Source organism: Pseudophryne corroboree, chromosome 11 (genome assembly GCF_028390025.1).
Source record: "Pseudophryne corroboree isolate aPseCor3 chromosome 11, aPseCor3.hap2, whole genome shotgun sequence".
Taxonomy (NCBI): Eukaryota; Metazoa; Chordata; class Amphibia; order Anura; family Myobatrachidae; genus Pseudophryne; species Pseudophryne corroboree.
The window spans coordinates 130,213,851-130,226,236 of record NC_086454.1 but is presented as its reverse complement, the minus strand read 5'-3'; the positions used below and the strand labels follow the sequence as shown (position 1 = coordinate 130,226,236).

Genomic DNA, 12,386 nt, shown 5'->3' with positions numbered 1-12,386 from the left:
TTCTGTTTCTGCTGACAGGCATGGTATTATCATTTCAGCTCACTACAGGACACTCTAACACAAAGTTGGAGAGCCATTAAAAATATGTCCAACTTTTTCAATATTTTCTATATAATTCAATTCAAGCAAAGACAGCTAATTTTTGCATTTATTTGATTTTCTGAAAAAGTTATATACTACATGCCTCAATCAAGGATATTGCAAATTTGTAGAATTTTTTTGTGAAAAGTCTACATTGGGACAAAAAGCGACAATAAAATGATAACAGAGATTTGAAATTTGCAGAAGATTTTTTTCCATCACTAAGCAGAATGAACATACATAGTGCTGAAGGCAAGGCTCCATAGCTCAGGGGTTAGAGCACTGGTCTTGTAAACCAGGGGTCATGAGTTCAAATCTCACTGGGGCCTAGTGCTACTTTCTTGTTACTGCTGCTAAAATATAAATTGCAACTCCCAATGTTGAAATAGTCTGCTCAAGAGCTGTAAGTAAGGAGAACCATTTCAATTTGGATATTCAATTTGTACACAGAGTTATGATGTTCAGTCTAATCTGCAAATTGGTTCCAAGAGCATGTCTTAAAATTATTTTATTGTACTGATTCTGTTCATGCTGATAATCCCATCATCATTTTTCAGTATCATTACAAACTGTAGAAAGAGCTTTTCCATAATTAAACTTTAAAGATAGCAACAATGGTATATACATTGTATTAATCTGTATTGTAACGTGCAGGAATCAACTTCATCAGTTGATCCAGAAGAGTTTTGAATTGACAACTGTAGCTGCCAGAAGGCTTTTTTGGTCATGTAAGCATATATAAAGTACAAATGCAAGCATACTCAAGGTAATGACCACTATTGGTCACAAATATCTCAATATAAAGACATTCTGTCATATCATTTTGAAGGCATTCCAGACTAAGGAGCACAAGGTTTGTGAGGCATGGAAAACATGACCAACATTTCCTCAATTTTATATATACACCTATTCAACATACAACAGCAAACTGAAAGTTTCTTTAAATTGTTTAATAGGTTATTAACTGCATGTCCCAAGCAGGCATTTCAGCAGTGGTCATTTGTTAAAAGTGTATATTTGGAGAGTGAGCTACAACTAATAATATCCAATAAGATTACTGAAATTTGAAGAAAACTCTTTTCCACCATAATTCAGACCCCGTATTGGTCACAGTTCTGGCTACTTATGTGGCTCCATCTCTCAGGGGTTAGAGCACTGGTCTCGTAAACCAGGGGTCATGAGGTCCAATCTCACTGGGACCTAGTGTTTCCCAATGTTAAAATAGTCTATGCAATATCTTTAAGTGAGGAGAACCATTTCAATTTGGTCACACATTTGGATATTCAATTTGTACACAGAGTTATGATGTTCAGTCTAATCTGCTGATTGGTTACAAGAGCATGTCTAAAACATATTTGTTGCATTTTATTGGGCCGATTCTGTTCATGCTGATAGTTCCAACAAGTTTTTCACTATTATTATGAAACTATGGTAAGAGCTTTCCAATAATTTAACTTTAATGATAGCACAAAAACACACACATTAGGAGGTTTTTAATACTTCTCACCCTGTTGTACACCTGTTCTGTTTCTGCTGACAGGTATGGTATTATCATTTCAGCTCACTACAGGACACTCTAACACAAAGTTGGAGAGCCATTAAAAATATGTCCAACTTTTTCAATATTTTCTATATAATTCAATTCAAGCAAAGACAGCTAATTTTTGCATTTATTTGATTTTCTGAAAAAGTTATATACTACATGCCTCAATCAAGGATATTGCAAATTTGTAGAATTTTTTTGTGAAAAGTCTACATTGGGACAAAAAGCGACAATAAAATGATAACAGAGATTTGACATTTGCAGAAGATTTTTTTCCATCACTAAGCAGAATGAACATACATAGTGCTGAAGGCAAGGCTCCATAGCTCAGGGCTTAGAGCACTGGTCTTGTAAACCAGGGGCCGTGAGTTCAAATCTCACTGGGGCCTAGTGCTACTTTCTTGTTACTGCTGCTAAAATATAAATTGCAACTCCCAATGTTGAAATAGTCTGCTCAAGAGCTTTAAGTAAGGAGAACCATTTCAATTTGGTCACACATTTGGATATTCAATTTGTACACAGAGTTATGATGTTCAGTCTAATCTGCAAATTGGTTCCAAGAGCATGTCTTAAAATAATTTTATTGTACTGATTCTGTTCATGCTGATAATCCCATCATCATTTTTTAGTATCATTACAAACTGTAGAAAGAGCTTTTCCATAATTAAACTTTAAAGATAGCAACAATGGTATATACATTGTATTAATCTGTATTGTAACGTGCAGGAATCAACTTCATCAGTTGATCCAGAAGAGTTTTGAATTGACAACTGTAGCTGCCAGAAGGCTTTTTTGGTCATGTAAGCATATATAAAGTACAAATGCAAGCATACTCAAGGTAATGACCACTATTGGTCACAAATATCTCAATATAAAGACATTCTGTCATATCATTTTGAAGGCATTCCAGACTAAGGAGCACAAGGTTTGTGAGGCATGGAAAACATGACCAACATTTCCTCAATTTTATATATACACCTATTCAACATACAACAGCAAACTGAAAGTTTCTTTAAATTGTTTAATAGGTTATTAACTGCATGTCCCAAGCAGGCATTTCAGCAGTGGTCATTTGTTAAAAGTGTATATTTGGAGAATGAGCTACAACTAATAATATCCAATAAGATTACTGAAATTTGAAGAAAACTCTTTTCCACCATAAATCAGACCCCGTATTGGTCACAGTTCTGGCTACTTATGTGGCTCCATCTCTCAGGGGTTAGAGCACTGGTCTCGTAAACCAGGGGTCATGAGGTCCAATCTCACTGGGACCTAGTGTTTCCCAATGTTAAAATAGTCTATGCAATATCTTTAAGTGAGGAGAACCATTTCAATTTGGTCACACATTTGGATATTCAATTTGTACACAGAGTTATGATGTTCAGTCTAATCTGCTGATTGGTTACAAGAGCATGTCTAAAACATATTTGTTGCATTTTATTGGGCCGATTCTGTTCATGCTGATAGTTCCAACAAGTTTTTCACTATTATTATGAAACTATGGTAAGAGCTTTCCAATAATTTAACTTTAATGATAGCACAAAAACACACACATTAGGAGGTTTTTAATACTTCTCACCCTGTTGTACACCTGTTCTGTTTCTGCTGACAGGCTTGGTATTATCATTTCAGCTCACTACAGGACACTCTAACACAAAGTTGGAGAGCCATTAAAAATATGTCCAACTTTTTCAATATTTTCTATATAATTCAATTCAAGCAAAGACAGCTAATTTTTGCATTTATTTGATTTTCTGAAAAAGTTATATACTACATGCCTCAATCAAGGATATTGCAAATTTGTAGAATTTTTTTTGTGAAAAGTCTACATTGGGACAAAAAGCGACAATAAAATGATAACAGAGATTTGAAATTTGCAGAAGATTTTTTTCCATCACTAAGCAGAATGAACATACATAGTGCTGAAGGCAAGGCTCCATAGCTCAGGGGTTAAAGCACTGGTCTTGTAAACCAGGGGTCGTGAGTTCAAATCTCACTGGGGCCTAGTGCTACTTTCTTGTTACTGCTGCTAAAATATAAATTGCAACTCCCAATGTTGAAATAGTCTGCTCAAGAGCTTTAAGTAAGGAGAACCATTTCAATTTGGTCACACATTTGGATATTCAATTTGTACACAGAGTTATGATGTTCAGTCTAATCTGCAAATTGGTTCCAAGAGCATGTCTTAAAATTATTTTATTGTACTGATTCTGTTCATGCTGATAATCCCATCATCATTTTTCAGTATCATTACAAACTGTAGAAAGAGCTTTTCCATAATTAAACTTTAAAGATAGCAACAATGGTATATACATTGTATTAATCTGTATTGTAACGTGCAGGAATCAACTTCATCAGTTGATCCAGAAGAGTTTTGAATTGACAACTGTAGCTGCCAGAAGGCTTTTTTGGTCATGTAAGCATATATAAAGTACAAATGCAAGCATACTCAAGGTAATGACCACTATTGGTCACAAATATCTCAATATAAAGACATTCTGTCATATCATTTTGAAGGCATTCCAGACTAAGGAGCACAAGGTTTGTGAGGCATGGAAAACATGACCAACATTTCCTCAATTTTATATATACACCTATTCAACATACAACAGCAAACTGAAAGTTTCTTTAAATTGTTTAATAGGTTATTAACTGCATGTCCCAAGCAGGCATTTCAGCAGTGGTCATTTGTTAAAAGTGTATATTTGGAGAGTGAGCTACAACTAATAATATCCAATAAGATTACTGAAATTTGAAGAAAACTCTTTTCCACCATAATTCAGACCCCGTATTGGTCACAGTTCTGGCTACTTATGTGGCTCCATCTCTCAGGGGTTAGAGCACTGGTCTCGTAAACCAGGGGTCATGAGGTCCAATCTCACTGGGACCTAGTGTTTCCCAATGTTAAAATAGTCTATGCAATATCTTTAAGTGAGGAGAACCATTTCAATTTGGTCACACATTTGGATATTCAATTTGTACACAGAGTTATGATGTTCAGTCTAATCTGCTGATTGGTTACAAGAGCATGTCTAAAACATATTTGTTGCATTTTATTGGGCCGATTCTGTTCATGCTGATAGTTCCAACAAGTTTTTCACTATTATTATGAAACTATGGTAAGAGCTTTCCAATAATTTAACTTTAATGATAGCACAAAAACACATACATTAGGAGGTTTTTAATACTTCTCACCCTGTTGTACACCTGTTCTGTTTCTGCTGACAGGCATGGTATTATCATTTCAGCTCACTACAGGACACTCTAACACAAAGTTGGAGAGCCATTAAAAATATGTCCAACTTTTTCAATATTTTCTATATAATTCAATTCAAGCAAAGACAGCTAATTTTTGCATTTATTTGATTTTCTGAAAAAGTTATATACTACATGCCCCAATCAAGGATATTGCAAATTTGTAGAATTTTTTTGTGAAAAGTCTACATTGGGACAAAAAGCGACAATAAAATGATAACAGAGATTTGAAATTTGCAGAAGATTTTTTTCCATCACTAAGCAGAATGAACATACATAGTGCTGAAGGCAAGGCTCCATAGCTCAGGGGTTAGAGCACTGGTCTTGTAAATCAGGGGTCGTGAGTTCAAATCTCACTGGGGCCTAGTGCTACTTTCTTGTTACTGCTGCTAAAATATAAATTGCAACTCCCAATGTTGAAATAGTCTGCTCAAGAGCTTTAAGTAAGGAGAACCATTTCAATTTGGTCACACATTTGGATATTCAATTTGTACACAGAGTTATGATGTTCAGTCTAATCTGCAAATTGGTTCCAAGAGCATGTCTTAAAATTATTTTATTGTACTGATTCTGTTCATGCTGATAATCCCATCATCATTTTTCAGTATCATTACAAACTGTAGAAAGAGCTTTTCCATAATTAAACTTTAAAGATAGCAACAATGGTATATACATTGTATTAATCTGTATTGTAACGTGCAGGAATCAACTTCATCAGTTGATCCAGAAGAGTTTTGAATTGACAACTGTAGCTGCCAGAAGGCTTTTTTGGTCATGTAAGCATATATAAAGTACAAATGCAAGCATACTCAAGGTAATGACCACTATTGGTCACAAATATCTCAATATAAAGACATTCTGTCATATCATTTTGAAGGCATTCCAGACTAAGGAGCACAAGGTTTGTGAGGCATGGAAAACATGACCAACATTTCCTCAATTTTATATATACACCTATTCAACATACAACAGCAAACTGAAAGTTTCTTTAAATTGTTTAATAGGTTATTAACTGCATGTCCCAAGCAGGCATTTCAGCAGTGGTCATTTGTTAAAAGTGTATATTTGGAGAATGAGCTACAACTAATAATATCCAATAAGATTACTGAAATTTGAAGAAAACTCTTTTCCACCATAATTCAGACCCCGTATTGGTCACAGTTCTGGCTACTTATGTGGCTCCATCTCTCAGGGGTTAGAGCACTGGTCTCGTAAACCAGGGGTCATGAGGTCCAATCTCACTGGGACCTAGTGTTTCCCAATGTTAAAATAGTCTATGCAATATCTTTAAGTGAGGAGAACCATTTCAATTTGGTCACACATTTGGATATTCAATTTGTACACAGAGTTATGATGTTCAGTCTAATCTGCTGATTGGTTACAAGAGCATGTCTAAAACATATTTGTTGCATTTTATTGGGCCGATTCTGTTCATGCTGATAGTTCCAACAAGTTTTTCACTATTATTATGAAACTATGGTAAGAGCTTTCCAATAATTTAACTTTAATGATAGCACAAAAACACACACATTAGGAGGTTTTTAATACTTCTCACCCTGTTGTACACCTGTTCTGTTTCTGCTGACAGGCATGGTATTATCATTTCAGCTCACTACAGGACACTCTAACACAAAGTTGGAGAGCCATTAAAAATATGTCCAACTTTTTCAATATTTTCTATATAATTCAATTCAAGCAAAGACAGCTAATTTTTGCATTTATTTGATTTTCTGAAAAAGTTATATACTACATGCCTCAATCAAGGATATTGCAAATTTGTAGAATTTTTTTGTGAAAAGTCTACATTGGGACAAAAAGCGACAATAAAATGATAACAGAGATTTGAAATTTGCAGAAGATTTTTTTCCATCACTAAGCAGAATGAACATACATAGTGCTGAAGGCAAGGCTCCATAGCTCAGGGTTTAGAGCACTGGTCTTGTAAACCAGGGGTCGTGAGTTCAAATCTCACTGGGGCCTAGTGCTACTTTCTTGTTACTGCTGCTAAAATATAAATTGCAACTCCCAATGTTGAAATAGTCTGCTCAAGAGCATTAAGTAAGGAGAACCATTTCAATTTGGTCACACATTTGGATATTCAATTTGTACACAGAGTTATGATGTTCAGTCTAATCTGCAAATTGGTTCCAAGAGCATGTCTTAAAATTATTTTATTGTACTGATTCTGTTCATGCTGATAATCCCATCATCATTTTTCAGTATCATTACAAACTGTAGAAAGAGCTTTTCCATAATTAAACTTTAAAGATAGCAACAATGGTATATACATTGTATTAATCTGTATTGTAACGTGCAGGAATCAACTTCATCAGTTGATCCAGAAGAGTTTTGAATTGACAACTGTAGCTGCCAGAAGGCTTTTTTGGTCATGTAAGCATATATAAAGTACAAATGCAAGCATACTCAAGGTAATGACCACTATTGGTCACAAATATCTCAATATAAAGACATTCTGTCATATCATTTTGAAGGCATTCCAGACTAAGGAGCACAAGGTTTGTGAGGCATGGAAAACATGACCAACATTTCCTCAATTTTATATATACACCTATTCAACATACAACAGCAAACTGAAAGTTTCTTTAAATTGTTTAATAGGTTATTAACTGCATGTCCCAAGCAGGCATTTCAGCAGTGGTCATTTGTTAAAAGTGTATATTTGGAGAGTGAGCTACAACTAATAATATCCAATAAGATTACTGAAATTTGAAGAAAACTCTTTTCCACCATAATTCAGACCCCGTATTGGTCACAGTTCTGGCTACTTATGTGGCTCCATCTCTCAGGGGTTAGAGCACTGGTCTCGTAAACCAGGGGTCATGAGGTCCAATCTCACTGGGACCTAGTGTTTCCCAATGTTAAAATAGTCTATGCAATATCTTTAAGTGAGGAGAACCATTTCAATTTGGTCACACATTTGGATATTCAATTTGTACACAGAGTTATGATGTTCAGTCTAATCTGCTGATTGGTTACAAGAGCATGTCTAAAACATATTTGTTGCATTTTATTGGGCCGATTCTGTTCATGCTGATAGTTCCAACAAGTTTTTCACTATTATTATGAAACTATGGTAAGAGCTTTCCAATAATTTAACTTTAATGATAGCACAAAAACACATACATTAGGAGGTTTTTAATACTTCTCACCCTGTTGTACACCTGTTCTGTTTCTGCTGACAGGCATGGTATTATCATTTCAGCTCACTACAGGACACTCTAACACAAAGTTGGAGAGCCATTAAAAATATGTCCAACTTTTTCAATATTTTCTATATAATTCAATTCAAGCAAAGACAGCTAATTTTTGCATTTATTTGATTTTCTGAAAAAGTTATATACTACATGCCCCAATCAAGGATATTGCAAATTTGTAGAATTTTTTTGTGAAAAGTCTACATTGGGACAAAAAGCGACAATAAAATGATAACAGAGATTTGAAATTTGCAGAAGATTTTTTTCCATCACTAAGCAGAATGAACATACATAGTGCTGAAGGCAAGGCTCCATATCTCAGGGGTTAGAGCACTGGTCTTGTAAACCAGGGGTCGTGAGTTCAAATCTCACTGGGGCCTAGTGCTACTTTCTTGTTACTGCTGCTAAAATATAAATTGCAACTCCCAATGTTGAAATAGTCTGCTCAAGAGCTTTAAGTAAGGAGAACCATTTCAATTTGGTCACACATTTGGATATTCAATTTGTACACAGAGTTATGATGTTCAGTCTAATCTGCAAATTGGTTCCAAGAGCATGTCTTAAAATTATTTTATTGTACTGATTCTGTTCATGCTGATAATCCCATCATCATTTTTCAGTATCATTACAAACTGTAGAAAGAGCTTTTCCATAATTAAACTTTAAAGATAGCAACAATGGTATATACATTGTATTAATCTGTATTGTAACGTGCAGGAATCAACTTCATCAGTTGATCCAGAAGAGTTTTGAATTGACAACTGTAGCTGCCAGAAGGCTTTTTTGGTCATGTAAGCATATATAAAGTACAAATGCAAGCATACTCAAGGTAATGACCACTATTGGTCACAAATATCTCAATATAAAGACATTCTGTCATATCATTTTGAAGGCATTCCAGACTAAGGAGCACAAGGTTTGTGAGGCATGGAAAACATGACCAACATTTCCTCAATTTTATATATACACCTATTCAACATACAACAGCAAACTGAAAGTTTCTTTAAATTGTTTAATAGGTTATTAACTGCATGTCCCAAGCAGGCATTTCAGCAGTGGTCATTTGTTAAAAGTGTATATTTGGAGAATGAGCTACAACTAATAATATCCAATAAGATTACTGAAATTTGAAGAAAACTCTTTTCCACCATAATTCAGACCCCGTATTGGTCACAGTTCTGGCTACTTATGTGGCTCCATCTCTCAGGGGTTAGAGCACTGGTCTCGTAAACCAGGGGTCATGAGGTCCAATCTCACTGGGACCTAGTGTTTCCCAATGTTAAAATAGTCTATGCAATATCTTTAAGTGAGGAGAACCATTTCAATTTGGTCACACATTTGGATATTCAATTTGTACACAGAGTTATGATGTTCAGTCTAATCTGCTGATTGGTTACAAGAGCATGTCTAAAACATATTTGTTGCATTTTATTGGGCCGATTCTGTTCATGCTGATAGTTCCAACAAGGTTTTCACTATTATTATGAAACTATGGTAAGAGCTTTCCAATAATTTAACTTTAATGATAGCACAAAAACACACACATTAGGAGGTTTTTAATACTTCTCACCCTGTTGTACACCTGTTCTGTTTCTGCTGACAGGCATGGTATTATCATTTCAGCTCACTACAGGACACTCTAACACAAAGTTGGAGAGCCATTAAAAATATGTCCAACTTTTTCAATATTTTCTATATAATTCAATTCAAGCAAAGACAGCTAATTTTTGCATTTATTTGATTTTCTGAAAAAGTTATATACTACATGCCTCAATCAAGGATATTGCAAATTTGTAGAATTTTTTTGTGAAAAGTCTACATTGGGACAAAAAGCGACAATAAAATGATAACAGAGATTTGAAATTTGCAGAAGATTTTTTTCCATCACTAAGCAGAATGAACATACATAGTGCTGAAGGCAAGGCTCCATAGCTCAGGGTTTAGAGCACTGGTCTTGTAAACCAGGGGTCGTGAGTTCAAATCTCACTGGGGCCTAGTGCTACTTTCTTGTTACTGCTGCTAAAATATAAATTGCAACTCCCAATGTTGAAATAGTCTGCTCAAGAGCATTAAGTAAGGAGAACCATTTCAATTTGGTCACACATTTGGATATTCAATTTGTACACAGAGTTATGATGTTCAGTCTAATCTGCAAATTGGTTCCAAGAGCATGTCTTAAAATTATTTTATTGTACTGATTCTGTTCATGCTGATAATCCCATCATCATTTTTCAGTATCATTACAAACTGTAGAAAGAGCTTTTCCATAATTAAACTTTAAAGATAGCAACAATGGTATATACATTGTATTAATCTGTATTGTAACGTGCAGGAATCAACTTCATCAGTTGATCCAGAAGAGTTTTGAATTGACAACTGTAGCTGCCAGAAGGCTTTTTTGGTCATGTAAGCATATATAAAGTACAAATGCAAGCATACTCAAGGTAATGACCACTATTGGTCACAAATATCTCAATATAAAGACATTCTGTCATATCATTTTGAAGGCATTCCAGACTAAGGAGCACAAGGTTTGTGAGGCATGGAAAACATGACCAACATTTCCTCAATTTTATATATACACCTATTCAACATACAACAGCAAACTGAAAGTTTCTTTAAATTGTTTAATAGGTTATTAACTGCATGTCCCAAGCAGGCATTTCAGCAGTGGTCATTTGTTAAAAGTGTATATTTGGAGAGTGAGCTACAACTAATAATATCCAATAAGATTACTGAAATTTGAAGAAAACTCTTTTCCACCATAATTCAGACCCCGTATTGGTCACAGTTCTGGCTACTTATGTGGCTCCATCTCTCAGGGGTTAGAGCACTGGTCTCGTAAACCAGGGGTCATGAGGTCCAATCTCACTGGGACCTAGTGTTTCCCAATGTTAAAATAGTCTATGCAATATCTTTAAGTGAGGAGAACCATTTCAATTTGGTCACACATTTGGATATTCAATTTGTACACAGAGTTATGATGTTCAGTCTAATCTGCTGATTGGTTACAAGAGCATGTCTAAAACATATTTGTTGCATTTTATTGGGCCGATTCTGTTCATGCTGATAGTTCCAACAAGTTTTTCACTATTATTATGAAACTATGGTAAGAGCTTTCCAATAATTTAACTTTAATGATAGCACAAAAACACATACATTAGGAGGTTTTTAATACTTCTCACCCTGTTGTACACCTGTTCTGTTTCTGCTGACAGGCATGGTATTATCATTTCAGCTCACTACAGGACACTCTAACACAAAGTTGGAGAGCCATTAAAAATATGTCCAACTTTTTCAATATTTTCTATATAATTCAATTCAAGCAAAGACAGCTAATTTTTGCATTTATTTGATTTTCTGAAAAAGTTATATACTACATGCCCCAATCAAGGATATTGCAAATTTGTAGAATTTTTTTGTGAAAAGTCTACATTGGGACAAAAAGCGACAATAAAATGATAACAGAGATTTGAAATTTGCAGAAGATTTTTTTCCATCACTAAGCAGAATGAACATACATAGTGCTGAAGGCAAGGCTCCATATCTCAGGGGTTAGAGCACTGGTCTTGTAAACCAGGGGTCGTGAGTTCAAATCTCACTGGGGCCTAGTGCTACTTTCTTGTTACTGCTGCTAAAATATAAATTGCAACTCCCAATGTTGAAATAGTCTGCTCAAGAGCTTTAAGTAAGGAGAACCATTTCAATTTGGTCACACATTTGGATATTCAATTTGTACACAGAGTTATGATGTTCAGTCTAATCTGCAAATTGGTTCCAAGAGCATGTCTTAAAATTATTTTATTGTACTGATTCTGTTCATGCTGATAATCCCATCATCATTTTTCAGTATCATTACAAACTGTAGAAAGAGCTTTTCCATAATTAAACTTTAAAGATAGCAACAATGGTATATACATTGTATTAATCTGTATTGTAACGTGCAGGAATCAACTTCATCAGTTGATCCAGAAGAGTTTTGAATTGACAACTGTAGCTGCCAGAAGGCTTTTTTGGTCATGTAAGCATATATAAAGTACAAATGCAAGCATACTCAAGGTAATGACCACTATTGGTCACAAATATCTCAATATAAAGACATTCTGTCATATCATTTTGAAGGCATTCCAGACTAAGGAGCACAAGGTTTGTGAGGCATGGAAAACATGACCAACATTTCCTCAATTTTATATATACACCTATTCAACATACAACAGCAAACTGAAAGTTTCTTTAAATTGTTTAATAGGTTATTAACTGCATGTCCCAAGCAGGCATTTCAGCAGTGGTCA

General features: G+C 34.9%; 8 non-coding genes across 8 annotated transcripts; all 8 read left to right on the top strand.

Moving 5' to 3' along the window:
* The first annotated feature begins 337 nt into the window (after positions 1-337).
* On the top strand, positions 338-410 carry TRNAT-UGU (transfer RNA threonine (anticodon UGU)). The gene has a single exon. It is a non-coding gene; the product is annotated as a tRNA-Thr (tRNA).
* A 1,530-nt stretch (positions 411-1,940) lies between these two features.
* Positions 1,941-2,013, top strand: TRNAT-UGU (transfer RNA threonine (anticodon UGU)). Its single transcript has one exon. It is a non-coding gene; the product is annotated as a tRNA-Thr (tRNA).
* Positions 2,014-3,556: 1,543 nt separating this feature from the next.
* On the top strand, positions 3,557-3,629 carry TRNAT-UGU (transfer RNA threonine (anticodon UGU)). The gene has a single exon. It is a non-coding gene; the product is annotated as a tRNA-Thr (tRNA).
* A 1,542-nt stretch (positions 3,630-5,171) lies between these two features.
* Positions 5,172-5,244, top strand: TRNAT-UGU (transfer RNA threonine (anticodon UGU)). The gene has a single exon. It is a non-coding gene; the product is annotated as a tRNA-Thr (tRNA).
* Positions 5,245-6,786: 1,542 nt separating this feature from the next.
* Positions 6,787-6,859, top strand: TRNAT-UGU (transfer RNA threonine (anticodon UGU)). Its single transcript has one exon. It is a non-coding gene; the product is annotated as a tRNA-Thr (tRNA).
* A 1,542-nt stretch (positions 6,860-8,401) lies between these two features.
* TRNAT-UGU (transfer RNA threonine (anticodon UGU)) lies at positions 8,402-8,474 on the top strand. The gene has a single exon. It is a non-coding gene; the product is annotated as a tRNA-Thr (tRNA).
* A 1,542-nt stretch (positions 8,475-10,016) lies between these two features.
* On the top strand, positions 10,017-10,089 carry TRNAT-UGU (transfer RNA threonine (anticodon UGU)). The gene has a single exon. It is a non-coding gene; the product is annotated as a tRNA-Thr (tRNA).
* Positions 10,090-11,631: 1,542 nt separating this feature from the next.
* Positions 11,632-11,704, top strand: TRNAT-UGU (transfer RNA threonine (anticodon UGU)). Its single transcript has one exon. It is a non-coding gene; the product is annotated as a tRNA-Thr (tRNA).
* Positions 11,705-12,386: the final 682 nt, after the last annotated feature.